Genomic DNA, 15,836 nt, shown 5'->3' with positions numbered 1-15,836 from the left:
TACTGTCCCCTAAGGTACCCCACTAGTGACAGTGACCCAATCTGAGTGTGTACCGTTTATAACCACCCTCTGTTTTCTATCATTGAGCCAGTTACTTACCCACATACAGACGTTTTCTCCAAGTCCGAGCATTCTCATTTTATATACTAACCCTTTATGGGGTACAGTGTCAAATGCTTTGGAGAAGTCCAGATATACGACATCCATTGATTCGCCGCTGTCAAGTCTAGAACTTACCTCCTCATAGAAACTCATTAAATTAGTTTGGCATGACCGATCCCTCATGAAGCCATGCTGATATGGCGTTATTTGCATATTGCATCCCCAAATTATGCCATTGAAATCATCCAGCAAAACATGCCATCACACATATCAATGGAAAAATTAAATAAAGTGTAGTCCTTAGCATCCAAAAAACACATTTGTGGCGTTAATAAAAGGTAAAGTGTAACTGTCATACTTTTTATTTGCTAGTTTATTTGGGCTATGCATGTATACCTTTAGTTAGTCTGTCTTCATTAATGTCCCCTAACTCTTTCAATTGGTCCCTTAACAGAGCATTGCTATGTCTTCTCTGTCTTCCCTTCAGTGTAAACAGAGGATAGAGGGCAGTTCTCTACTCTGCATGCCTGTGTGTAGATAGTGTCAAGCTTCAGAGCGAGGAGTCGTGTAGCTCAGTAATCCAATCTGATTGGCTGTCAGGAAGCTGCTGGCTAAAGCAAGTGTGTATCGGAAGTGACGGAAGACAGTTTTGGCCTTAGAGAGCTGGCAGAGGAGCTATCTTGAGAATATTCTCATAATGCAAGGTTCAGAACAGTTGTAACTAAGGGGAAAGCTCAAGGAAAACAAAGGCATGTAAAGAAACTAAAGATTGCTTTATGTATAATGCTGCAGTAGCAGTAACATATGTTAAAATTAATTATTTGATGAAAACATGATAGTTACACTTTAAGATTATAAGCATAGACTGTAGGAGCTGCTAGACAGGACCCTCAATCCTATTGTTTAAATTCTTGATTACTTTGTTACTTTGAAATATCTGATTTTGTACATGTGTGCTCTGATTTCTAAAGAGCTGCAGAATATTTTTAAGCAGCTTTCTAAAAAGGCTTTATAAAAAAAAAATCCTGTCATTTTGCTGCTGTAGAGTCTATGCAACTCCTTCATGTAACTAGTTGTCTTGCAGCTTCTTATATCAAAAAGCACATAGTTCCTGGCTCTAACAGCTCTCTGCGCTGCTTCTCCTGTCTATTAGTGTTGGAGATAGCAGCAGAGAGGGAAAAGAGGCTAAAAAGCATCAGGGCACATCCACATTTTGAGGGAGGGCACATCACACAATTTATGCAGTATACCACAGTAGTCTGCAGGATTGAAAATCATATATACTGTGTAGGAGTGCAGAAAAAGAGATAGGCGAGGTAATATTACACACTATTTAACCTCAATGTCTGTCATTGAGAGCTGTAGAAGGAAACATCAGACCAGGAATGAAGCTGTGCTGATACATCAGAGCTAGTGAAGACAACAGCATCCTGGACACACAGACCTCTGCAAATAATGGAGTGATGAAGGAATGGAGATTCTTTGAAAAATTTAATTTTACCACCAGATCCAGAGTAGGAAACGAGGGAAGACCCTCAGACTGCAGCTCATAAAAAGACAACTATCAAAAGCGTTTTGGAACGTTGTTCCTTATCCTGCAACACACTAAGGTGGGTGCATACTGCCTATGGAGCACTGCTTTCATTTTTTCTGCTTTGCAAGTGATGTCTACTGGAAGTCACATTCTAATTAATCTCAGACCAACACAAATATTATATTATCAATTGCATTAGAGCACAATAGGCTTATCAGCTTGCTTTAAAGCTATCAGAGGAAACAAGAGTACCCAGTGTACCCACTATTCTGAATCAGACCAAAGGGAAAATGCATTAGTATTTTACATGAAAACGCCTGCATTTGTTCATGGTTGCCCTCAGACTGGTAAACGGGTGGCCTGTAGTGAACTGGAAATATGCCTAAGGTCTGAAAAATCAAATGTGTAGCAAACTAAAATCTCAAATATTTCAATATCTGGATTTGATCATCAACATCAATCACAGCAAGCAATACATTTTATACAACTAATAAATTCTGAACAGGCACATATTGTAATAATATTCAAGTGACGCATATAACTAGGGTTGGTGATGTGTTGGTTCTATAAAATGGATTTAAGGATAAATGAGTCTCTGGAGGTTTCAGACTGACCTTACAATGTAACAATGAATTAACATATATATATATATATATATATTAACATGCACACATACATTACAGATACTAATAGCTACAACTGAATTTGACGGCAACCTTAAATATTTATGAAATGTGTATTGCAAATATATACATCTGCACTTTTAATTTCATATCAGATTACTCCTGAAATCACTTAACTTCAACAGAAAACAAGAATCAGCAGGAAATTACCTTTGAGCACTGACGTCTTTTCTTAAATCATGTGGAAAACAGAGGGAATATACAAGGCTAGTTTCACACTAGCGTTAAAATCTTCTGGTAGGGTGTTCCGACAGAGAAACAGCCTGCCAGAGTTCATCATATCCAGCATAGCCGAAAAGGGCCAGGGCACTGCCAGTCCCCCATTGACTATAAGGGGACCCAAAGCAGCAGGGATCCAAACTGTTTCCGCCATTAGTACTGGCAGCATTTTTTGTCCAGCCGAATCCCGGTACTAATGCTGGCAACAGGCCCTGCCAGGTCCCATTGTAGTCAATGGGCTCCGCACGGGGAGGCAGTATCTGGCTATGAAACTAGCCTAAAAGGTAAACAGAATAAATAATCATTTAAAAAAAAAAAGATTAGCTATACAAAATTCAGACACTCTTTGCAGAATTTTACATTGTAGTACAGCATTCGATTGATCAGAAATGCAAAATAACATGGAGTTTATTCATGATTTTAGGCCAGGGGTGTACAACTTGCATCCCCAGCCCTGCTGAACAGAAGCACAGCTGATAAGTGCCACCATAAAATGCAATTACTTAACACACTTTAAGCAACTGTCCAGTCATGATCTTTTGATACTATATGTATGTCAGTACCCACAGGGGATGATTACCTGCTACTTGTGTTCCTCAAATTTTGCCTCTTGGCTGCGTTTTAGCTCTGTTCCTCTAGGGCAGAGCTGTAACCTGTGACTACACTTAGCTACAGCACCTACATGGAGTCTGAGGTAGTCTAAGACACACCCCTATTCTCATGACACACCCCCATTCTTCCTCTTCTTTACATTGGCTGCTGTGTATAAACACAAGTCTATCACAAGCTAACCAGGGAGTCAGTGTATGGAGGGCTCATTTCTATTACAAGGGCAGAATGATTATAAAGTACAGATGACTGACCCACCTGTAAGAAAGGGAGGATTATCAGGTATCTGCTGCGCAGAATGAGGCTTAGTGTGGGGAGCCTGAAGGGTGGCTTTAAGTTGAATAAAAATGTAAGTCTTCCCTACATTGCCAAGAAGAGGGGTTATGAGAGGTTCTGTGACCGTATGATGTGGTTTGGAGAACAGAGGGTCAGGAGATAAGCATATCATAGCATGAGTTCTAAGTGCTATCCACACACTTCCTCTTCAGCTCATTAAATGAAAATACTTCACATGAAACAAAAATAAGTGTCATCTTTGACTAAAAATCTTTTTTATGACCCAAATGCTTAATTTATCTGGGTAGCAGGAAAGACTGTTGTAGAAACATTCACTTAGTTGTACAACTTACTGTTTAGATAATTATGGACTTCTTTTAAAAAATGCCAAATGCATTGCAATTTGTTTTATCTTCTATCTGAACCAAAATAGTACAAAGGGAAAATGAAAAGTAGTTGTGAAAGTGTTAGATTAGAATAAGTAGGGTGGGATATGGCTATTTATAACAGAGTTAGATCAGTGGCTCTTGATGTGCAGTACACATACCCCAAGGGGTACACACTGCAGGTTGAGGGGGTACACGAGACTGCTCTAGTATCCAGCAGTGTTTCATTGCCGGTTGCTAAGGGCCCTCGATATTCAACCATGGCAATGAACATGAATGCTGCAGCATGGCACATAAGACAATGTCTCCCTGCCCCACTGGTTACTATGATAGACTACAGAAGCTAGGTCTGAAACCTTACAGGGGCTGGTGCAGGAAAAAGTTTGTGGGGGGCATTAGTACTACTGGAGGCACTATAAGGGGTGGCACACATAAGGGGGATTAATACTACTGTGGAGCACTATAAGGGGGCATTAATACTACTGGGGACACGCTAAGGGTCCATTCACACATCCGCAATTTCGTTCCACATTTTGCGGAACGGAATTGCGGACCCATTCATTCATTCATTTCTACCCGCACTTCCGGGTCTGCAATTCCGTTCCTGAAAAAAATAGAACATGTCAGGCAATTGCGGACAAGAATAGGCATATTCTATTAGCGTCGGCAATGTGCGGTCCGCAAAATGCAGAACACACATTGCTGCTGTCCGTGTTTTGCGGATCCGTGGATCCGCAAAACACGTTACGGACGTCTGAATGGAGCCTAAGGTGTTTTTTTTTTTAACAGGCACACAAAAGGTGGCATAAATAATGCTAGGAAGCAGTAATAAGGGGGCATTTAAACTATTCTGTGGTATTTGTTACTAGTGAGGGCACTATGGTGGGAATCCTTACTACTGGGGAGCACTTCAGGGGGCATTAATACTACTGGGGCACTTTAAGGGGACATATTTACTACTAGGCCACATTATGGGTGCTTTAATACTACTGGGGTATTGTGGTGAGCTTTGTAACTATTGTGGGCATTGTGATGAAGATACTACTGGGGTACTATAAGTGACATTAGTACAGGCAGGCATTATTTTTTTATGAGGGCTTTATTACTACTGGGGGCATTATGATGGACTCTGCTACTACTGGGGCCACTAAAGGGGGAATTATTAATATTGGGGGGGGATTATAGTGGGCTTTATTACTACATGGGGCTATGGGCAATATGATTACTAGTGTGGGCCCAATTGGGGAATAATAACTTCTGGGGCATAATAGGGTGTATTATTGGGGGCACTGTAGGACACTATTACTACTTATTTGTTTAGCATTTATCACTGTTCGCATCCTTGGTGATACTCAGTTCAAACTTAATGTCACTTGTCACCAGGGGGTTACTGATGGTCGAACAACGGCCGGGAAGTTTCGTGAACGCGCATTCGCAATCAAATATTTGCGAACCGTGCGTTCGCGGTGGGCCCCATTCACTTTAATGGCAGGCGAATCTGAAAAACCTTCAGGTCATATTTGCAGTCACCAAATACCTAGTAGAAGTGCACAAATAGTCCCACAACATGGACAGTGACATACCAGGGGAATCAATAACAAAAATTCCCACAAAAAATACGTATTTTAATTAGGGGCCAATTTATGCATCTTAAAAGGAAACTCTCAAAAATGTGCCCTGCTGAAGCCTAGAAAAATTGTATTTTACGCCACGGGAGTACAGGCCCCAAAAATTAGGCATTCATCTGACAGAAAAGAACAAGTGATTATGTGGCTGAAGGTATATTAGACGGTCAGTGGATAACAATTTTACTGAAGGCCAATACAGGCCCCGAAAATTAGGCATTCACCTGACAGAAAAGAACAGGTGATTATGTGGCTGGAGGTATATTAGACGGTCAGTGGATAACAATTTTACTGAAGGCCAGTACAGGCCCCAAAAATTAGGCATTCACCTGACAGAAAAGAACAAGTGATTATGTGGCTAGAGATATATTAGACGGTCAGTGGAGAACAATTTTACTGTAGGCCAGTACAGGCCCCAAAAATTAGGCATTCACCTGGAAGAAAAGAACAAGTGATTATGTGGTTGGAGGTACATTAGGCGGTCACCGAATAACAATTTTACTGTAGGCCAGACGAGTACAGGCCACAAAAATTAGGCATTCACTTGATATAAAAGGCCTGTTATGCCGCTGTATATACAATTATACATAAGACAAGGACCATTCTTTGTTCTGTGTGGTGGCGGATATGTGTGGACTGGCATGAGGAAATTTAATTACACGTGGTCATCACAGGTGTAGAATTCCTCCGAGATCAATGTTTCATTCATTTGAGGTAGTCCACATTGTCGTGAGCTAGGCGAGTGCGCTTATCGATCACGATCCCCCCTGCTGCGCTGAACATCCTTTCGGACAGGACACTCGACGAGGGGCAAGCCAAGAGTTCCATAGCAAACTGTGCCAGCTCTGGCCACAGGTAAAGCCTGCACACCCAGTAGTCCAGGGGTTCCTCGCTTCTCAGAGCATCCACATCGGCCGTTAACCCGATGTAGTCGGACACCTGTCGGTCTAGGCGTTCCCTGAGGCTGAATCCAAAGTGCGGCTGTCGATGGGTTGACCACAAGAATGATCTCATATCCAAAGTGACCAACACATCTTCAAACCACCCTCTTCTTGCAGGCACGGTAGGATTGTTACCTGCACCTGTTTCGCTGTGGGTGGAAATTCCTCTGCCAGCGCCCGCACAGCAGAATGCCGCATCTCTCACAGCAAGGCCTGGAAATGCTGCATTTTGCCAGCCCTCTGTGATTCTGGTAACATGTCCACCATTTTGTGTTTGTACCGGGGGTCTAAGTACGTTGCCACCTAGTACTGGTCCTTGCCCTTTATGTCCCTCTTCAAACACTGGAGCATGAAGGCCCCCATTTGCACTAAATTAGAAGCGGTGGAGCACCCTGGCTCCTGCTCATCGCCCAGGAGAATGTCGTCCTCGGTCTCCTCCCCCCAGCCATGGAAAACACCAGGGATCCCCGAAAAGTTTAAAGTCCCCCTCAAAGCCTGCTCTTCTTGGTCCTCCTCCGCCCCTTCAGCCACCATCCTCCTCTGACTCCTCTTCAGACTCCTGCTGACTCAGATGGAGTAGCCCCCATTCATTCAGCATTGCGACTTCCTCATCTTCCAGCTACTGCTAGTTGACGGCTTGATACATGACGCAATGCACACTCCAGAAAGAAGGCGTAAGGAACAATGTCACTGATGGCGCCCTGGCTGCAACTGACAAGTTTGGTGATCTCATCAAATGGGCGCAGAAGTCTGCATGCATCGCGCATGAGAAGCCACTGGCGCAGTTAAAAGAAATCAAGCTCCCCAGAACATGTCCTGCTGCAGAGTTCGTATAGGTAGTCATTAACAGCACGTTGCTGATGGAGCAGCCTATCAAGCATATACAAAGTGGAGTTCCAGCGCGTTGGCTTGTCACAAATCAGATGTCTAATGGACTGAATGTCAGCAAGGTGAGGTGGAAGCAGGTATATCAATCCTCTTAATCAGTATTTTGTGGAAGCAGGTATATCGCATCCCTCAATCTGTATTTTGTGGAAGCAGTTATATCAAACTCCTTCTTTTTATTTTTATAATCTTTATTCTTTTTACAAAATTTCATACAATCTTCAACAGTCATTTGGTTTGTTTTACATTATAAAACATGATATATACAGTTTTACATATTCCCCAGCCACCCTTACCCGCTGCCTGTTCCCCTTCTAGAAGGGGAAGGAGAAAAATGGGATGGATATACCTGCTTCCACAAAATACTGATTAAGGGGTTTGATATACCTGCTTTCACAAAATAGTGAATAAGGGGTTTGATAAATCTGCTTCGACAAAATAAAAATTGGGGTTTGCGATATACCTGCTTACACCAAATATTTATTAAGGGTTTCTATATATCTGCTTCGACAAAATACTGATTAAGGGGATTGATATACCTGCTCCCTCAAAATATTAATTGAGGCCTGCGATACACTTGCTTTCACAAAATACTGATTAAGGGGTTTGATATACCTGCGTCCACAAAATACTAATTGAGTGTTGCGATATTCCTGCTTCCACAAAATACCGATTAAGGTTTTATTATATACCTGCTTTCACAAAATACTGATTGAGGGGTGCAATATACCTGCTTTCACAATATATTGATTAAGGGATTCTATATATCTGTTTCTGAAAAATACTGATTGAGGGGTGTGATATACCTGCTTCCACAAAATATTGATTAAGGGGTTTGATATACCTGTTTCCACAAAATATAGATTGAGGGGTGCGATATACCTGCTTCCACAAAATATTCATTAAGGGGTTCTATATACCTGCTTCCACAAAATACTGATTATGGGGATTGATATACCTGCTTCCACAAAATACTGATTAAGAGGTTTTATATACCTGCTTCCACAAAATACTGATTGAGGGGTGCGATATACCTGCTTCCACAAAATATTGAATAAGGGGTTTGATATATCTGCTTCCGCAAAATACAGATTGATGGTTGCGATATACCTTCTTCCACAAATACTGCTCTTCTCTAAGGACTTTGGTACAGGGACATTTTAAAAATGACAGGCAGAGGAAGAGGCAGGCCGTTCCGCAGTGGTAGTAGGGGTCGGGCAGGTGCACCAGGCCAGAGCCTAAGCAGGAAGTTAGAGAAGGTGCGTGCGATTACGTCACCAGAGTTGGTTGAGTAGCTCCCTCCGCCTTCCTCTTCTGCATCCTCCTCATCCACTGTATCTGCACCCTCCTCACTCTTTTCTGTGTGCAGCCCCAAAGACACCACCACCACCAACACCATAGCCCTCCACTGGAGGGTGGTGATGGATCATGTGATGGACCATGTGATAAGCACAGTGATGTCATCAAAGGTCCTTTTCCTACTGCACAGCAAAGATGAAGACAGAAGAGAAGCCAGGCTGCGCGAACAAGTGGATTAAGGTGAGTTAAAATTTTTTAATTTTTTTAACCCCTCCAGCCCTATTTTACTAAGCATTCTGTATTAAGAATGCTATTATTTTCACTTATAACCATGTTATAATAGAAAATAATACAATATACACAACAACACCTAACCCAAACCTGAACTTCTGTGAAGAAGTTTGGGTACCAAACATACCGATTTCTCTCATGCGAGTGTAAAATGCATTAAAATGTTTTGTGCTTCCGCAGAAAAAATCGTGCATTTTCCCACAATGCACCCGCATCTTATCAGGCCCAAAGCCATGACGCCCGTGTGAAAGAGGCCTACAGGGAAAAAAGGAAGTGAACCCTTGACTTCCAATTACATCAAACATTTCCTGTAGCTTCAAATAACATTTGCCCAACATTGAGGATGAATGTTGGACCATTCCTGTCTGTATTTAATCAGTTTCTTTGAGATGCCTTGTGTGCACAGGTTAAGCCAAGAATCTCAATGGTGATATGGTCATGACTCTGATTTGGCCATTCCAAAATAGATTTTCTTTCTTAACCATTCTTTACAGCATATGCTGTGAAGATACGAGATGTGCAGCACCTGAAACTACGGATACTGGAAGCCTGTGCTAGCATTTCTCCTGCGGTGTTGCTATCAGTGTGTGAAGAGTGGGAGAAGAGGGTTGCATTGACAATCCAACTCAATGGGCAGCACATTGAACACATTTTATAAGTGGTCAGAAACGTGTAAATAACTCATGAAAGAATACAGGTTCGTTAAAACCAAGCACACCATTGTTTTTCTTGTGAAATTCCCAATAAGTTTGATGTGTCACATGACCCTCTTCCTATTGAAAAAACTAAAGTTGGATTCAAAATGGCCGACTTCAAAATGGCCGCCATGGTCACCACCCATCTTGAAATGTTTCCCCCCTCACATATACTAATGTGCCACAAACAGGAAGTTCATATCACCAACCATTCCCATTTTATTAAGGCATATCCATATAAATGGCCCACCCTGTAGTTAGGGATTATTATTATTCTCTAAAATAAATTCTTGCAACACATTTACATACCTGACATGCTCTATATCGTATTTTTAAATGATCCGTATATAATTATATATTACTGTGTCTCTATGAGTCTGATTTTATACATGGATTCATATGTGGTTTCTTCACTAAAATCATTATCTATAATGATGCCACGTGACCACTGTGGCCATTCTGTTTAAAGAGCCTCTATCAGCATGATAAACCTTAATAAACTATGAACACTGCCTTGAAGAGTCATTCCACCTGGATGATGTCATGCCACCCGAAAGTGGAGGTTTTGGCAGCTTCAGAGACAGAGGAAGAATGCTTCCAGGTGGAATGATATCATCATTGCCTATGTACTGTGACAAGATGTCTTGCCCTGTCAATCAAATGGGAAGCGGGAGTGAACTGACCATCAGGGAGTAGTTGTAGTGCTGCTCCTAGTGCTACAGCCAGCCCTCAGGGCTCCAAGTAACTAATTTGCATAAAACCAAAAGTAATTATTTCTCTGCAGCCCTTCAAGCTAAAAACTAAAGAAAGATATTTTAATCAACATGATCAATTAGTATTGATCATGCTGACAGAACTTTGCCTGATATTCCTCCATAATTTAGCATGTGCTGGAACATGCCCAAGAGATATAGGCTGAGAAACACTGAGGTATAGTATGGGCCCATAGTTGTCTATAGACACTGTTTTCCAGGTCCACGCAATTCAGATATGTAATAAAGCCATGTGCTTGGGCCCTATCCCAAGGACTGTAATGTTAGTGTGGATAGATCAGAGCTAACATTATATGAGAAGTGAAAAAAATTGTTAAAATTATACCACCTGCATTATGATTACTTGCAATTACACAGCAGGAAAGTTGGTTATGTTGCCATGAGTGTTTTTCTTAAATATAAAAATGTGATTGTCTAAGCAAAGTTTACACAGCTTGCAGAGGGCTAGAATTAAAATCCCTGCCGTTCTTCTTCCAGCTGATATCTGTTTTGCAAATCTTTCATTCAGCCTCTACAAATCTGTTTAAAAGTACGAGACAGCCAAAACCCTGTAGAAACCAGCACTGTGGTCCATAACAAGCAAACCAATATGTTGAAGTTGTCTTTTCTGGCTGAAGTTTTATGTATGACCCTGACAGAAAATGTCTATTAGTTGGTATTGTGTTAATGTAATGCTCGCATGAAAATATGGTTAATAACAACCCTGGTCTCGCAATCTTACATGTAGACTATTGAATTTGGCTGCTTTAGCAATAGCTAAATTATTGTGTCTGCTCTTTTATTACTATTAACCTTTTTTGGTGTTGACCGTAATGATCAACTATTACTGGTCAGTTTTATAGTGCTCTATGCACAGTGCCCTGTGGCACCAACCACATGCAGGACAATTGTGCTCCAATGAACTTCCACCTTCCATGTCACTTATTTGATTGTTTGACCGTCCTGCAATGAAAAGTGATCTCAGGCTGACGAGTTTTCAACAGTAGAACATTTATTTATATTTATTCTCCTCTAGTGGGCAATAGACTCCATTTATTGGGCCACTAAACCACTTTGCAACAGGGAGTAGTCACAAAACCAGTAACCGTGATTACAAACTAATGAATGCCAGGGATTAGGCCACTAAAACAAATAGATATGTAGCAGTGTATACTTCAATGATGCCAAGAATATTTCTGACTGGTTAGTCCAGTGGAGAGATTTGTTCTAGGATTTGTCCTAGAGTTTGATGAAACTAGTGACATTATTACTTTAAAATAATTACATTAAGGCCCCTTTCACACGAGCGGGTTATCCGTGCGGGTGCAATGCGTGACGTGAACGCATAGCACCCGCACTGAATCCTGACCCATTCATTCCTATGGGTCTGTGTAAATGAGCATTTTTTTCATGCATCAGGTCTGCGTTGTGTGAAAAATGCAGCATGTTCTATATTCAGCTTTTTTTAGGCAGCCCTGGTCCCATAGAAGTGAATGGGGCTGCGTGAAAAACGCATTGCATCCGAATGCAATGCATTGTGTTTTAAACGCAAGTAACTTAGCAACAGTGAAGGGATTTTCAACAGGAAGAAGTGTTTCTCTGCTTGTGGCTCCAGGTAGTGGAGTGAGAAAAGTCTGTTTGGAGAGGTTCCTGCCCTCGCAGAGCAAATTTCAGAATGCCGAAGGCCCCAAAATCCATGGATGTGGAGAAGCGGATTGTCCTGGGTCTCGGGAATATTACGACAGCTACAAAAAAAGGTGCTGCACGGTTGGAAATTCCAGGAGCTGTTTGCAAGTGTATGGGCCAAAACTAAAGACCAGAGTCGCCAGAGTTTGGGTAAGTGGCCAATCTATACATGTGTGATCCTTGCTGTCCTCCCTAGCATAGCACATGTCATACGTTGTCCTTCCTATAAAGGAATATGTCATATGTTGTCCTCCCTAGCATAGCACATGTCATACATTGTCCTCCCTAGAATAGCACATGTCATATGTTGTCCTCTCTAGCATATCACATGTCATATGTTGTCCTCCTTAGCATAGCACATGTCATATGCTGTCCTCCCTAGCATAGCACATGTCATACGTTTTCCTTCCTAGCATAGCACATGTCATGTGTTGTCCTCTCTAGCATAGCACATGTCATATGTTGTTCTCTCTAGGATATGTTTTTTTGGTAAATTTTCCTTTGTTGTATTTTTTTTATTTTTAAGTGACTAAAGTCAAGAATCATTGGCGGAGGATAGAAATGCATGACCAAGGCCACAGTGGGTCCGGCCCACCAAAGAAAAGACCCTTAATGTTTTGGGAACATCTCATGTTTCTGCGTGATGTCGTGGAGTTGCATCCGTAAGTTAATTCTAAACAATGACCACTACATGTTTATCAATATACACTGTATATTGTTGGTAATTTAATAAATAATTTGTAAATTAGAAATGTCATAGTTGCCGATAGCAACCAAACCGATTCCTCCTTTCATTTGCAAAAGTAGGTGACCAACATTACAAGTGGATTGTGATTATTTTCTATGGCCAGCTATGACACTTCTAATTTAGCCAATGTTGCTACATGACTACATATGTAATATGTTGGTTAATGAATGTAGTACTATGTGCTAAATGTTGTTTGTCGATGATAGTAATATATGACTTGACAGTTTTTGTAAAAAAAAGTTTGCTCATCTTTTAATTTCCATGTTCTTTTATTTTTTAATGTGAAAAACGGAGGACAACCTTGAGGAGGAAACAGAAGAGGGTGCTACGCACCTTTCAAGTACCTGCGAGGAGGAGATTCCCTCTTCCCAACCTCCTCCAGAGAGTGGTGAAGGACCTTGCACCACAGTGGCCTATCGTCCCGCAGCTTTTACCTTTAAAAAGCCACAGGAAACGCCATTTGCCTACCGCCGAAGCATTGGTCAATACGCAGGTCCTACACTATTTGTCTAGAGCCCGACAGGAAGACGACTTCGAGCTGTATGGCAGGACTCTGGTGCTTCATTTGAGGAACTTGACTCCAGAACGATTGTTGCTAACGAAAGCTGCTATAGGAATCGCTCTGGAGTCAGCAGCTCCTCCCAATGACCCCACAGAAATATTTGTGGCACTTGAGAATTGGCGCACCCATGGGCACCTGATTGGCCCCCTGGCCAATGCCAACTCCCCCGATTTCTCAGCAGCCGAGCCGATACAATACCCTCCTCCAAGGGAACATTATGCCCCATAAAGTCGACCATATAGGCAAACCTATCATGACGAGACCTCATATGCCCAGCATATTCCCTCTGCATCACAACCAGGCCCATCTCAACACTCAGTGCTCGCATCACAAACCACCTACCATGGCACTCAGGATCCGCACATCACCACCTGGGCCTTTTTTCAATTTGTAATTTTTATTTTTACTTTACTTTAATGTTTATTTTATGTGTTACCTTAGAAATAAGTCAAGTTGACAACTCTCGGTATAAATAAAAAATTTTTTTAACATTTTCTTTCTGGGAGGGAGATGGGGAAAAACAGCAATACTGCCACTGCGTTTTTACGTTATAAATTTTACAGCGTTCATTTTTCGGTATAAATAACATAATATCTTTATTCTCTTGGTCAGTACGATTACAGTGATACCAAATATATATAATTTTTTCTACATTTTACAACTTTTTTGCAATAAAACCCCTTTTTTTAAAAGAAAAAAATGTTTTTTCATTGCCGCTTCCCAAAACCCATAACTTTTTTTTTATTATTTATATGGAGTTGTGTGAGGGCTTGATTGTTGTGGGACGACTTGTAGTTTTCATTGGTATCATTTTGGAGTAAATGGTGTTTTTTGATCGCTTGTTATTAGGTTTTTTCTGTGGCAAGTAAGACTAAATTAGCAATTCTGCCCTTTTTTTTTTTTTTTTATGGCGTTCACCGTAGGGGATAATTTACATGATATTTATGTAGTCTGGGTCATTACAGATGCGGAAATACCAAATCTATGTTTTGATTTGTTTTGATTTTTTTTTATTGAAAAGCATATTTTCTGTGGAAAAAATGCATATTTTTTAATGGGATTTTTTTAATTGATTTTATTGATTTAAACATTTTTACCACATACTAGTCCCAAAAGGGGACTATAACAGACAGCTTTTTGATTGCTTTTAAAATGCAATGCACTATCCCTATGCACGGGGGACCTGTGCAGTACTTAGACTGGGCTGCCGTAAAAAAGCGGCGGCCCATCCTCAATATTGTTACCCAGAGTGCTCAAAGTATACAACGAGGTGTTTAAAGGTAACCCGCTCCCGACACAAATGTTGTCTGCTCTAATTACTATCCTGCCGAAAGAAGGTAAGGACCCTTCATCCTGTGCCAGCTACAGACCCATCTCGCTTTTAAATGCGGATCTGAAATTGTACGCGAAAATGCTCGCATTAAGGTTACAACCTTTTTTGCCTAAACTGATCAATGCGGAACAGGTGGGATTTGTGTCTGGCAGAGAGGGAAGAATGAATACCACTAGGATAGTCAATATTATACATCATGCCAGGGAGAAATCCATTCCTCTGGTCCTCCTAGGGACAGACGCAGAAAAAGCATTTGATCGAATAGATTGGCTTTTTATGCGTCTGGCCTTGGCTAAATTTGGGATACCATACCAGTTCATTAATGCTACAATGGCTATGTATGCTGCCTCCACGGCCAGAGTGATGGTAAATGGCATTCTATCTCCCAGCTTCACTATAGGTAATGGTACAAGACAGGGGTGCCCCTTGTCCCCCCCCTGCTCTTTATCATTGTAGTAGAATGCTTGTTTCAAGCGATAAGACAGGATGATGGAGTCCAGGGTATGAAGGTGGGAGACACTTATCACCAGTTAGCGGCTTTCGCTGATGATCTATTGGTTATTATAACCAATCCATTGGAGGCTTTTCCGGCCATACAGAACTTGTTCCTGAAATTCGGAAACATGTCCAACTTCCTAATCAATCCTACGAAATCCCAAGCTCTAAATGTAACGGTTAGTAGGGACTTGCAGTCGTCCTTAGAGACGCAATTTGAATATGTTTGGACAACTAGTTCGATCAAGTTTTTAGGGGTAAATATAACCTCAGTACCAAGTGACTTATTTGAGGCAAACTTTCGTAGTTTACCTAGGTCTATAACAGACACTATTGATTCATGGAGCATCCCATTCACTTCGTGGTTTGGGAGACGTACGCTGATTAAATCAGTATTAGTCCCTAAAATACTGTATTATATGTCGGTATTGCCTGTGCACCTGCCAAAAGTTTTCTTTGCCCAACTGAGACAATGTTTTTCTAGATTCCTTTGGAAAAAAGCTAGGCCCCGTATCCCACACTCAACAATGATACAGCCAAACAAGCTAGGGGGAATGGGTCTTCCTGATATGGCAGAATATTACAGGGCTATTCAGGGAGCGAGATGTTTGGAGTGGATTAGGAACCCAGAGAACAGACTTGACACTTTGGCAGATGCAGGGGACTCGAGACTTCCTTTGAGGTCCTTCCTTCTCTCGCCCCCTAAAGATATGCC

Source organism: Bufo gargarizans, chromosome 4 (genome assembly GCF_014858855.1).
Source record: "Bufo gargarizans isolate SCDJY-AF-19 chromosome 4, ASM1485885v1, whole genome shotgun sequence".
In the NCBI taxonomy this organism is placed as follows: Eukaryota; Metazoa; Chordata; class Amphibia; order Anura; family Bufonidae; genus Bufo; species Bufo gargarizans.
This window is presented reverse-complemented; position numbering follows the sequence as displayed.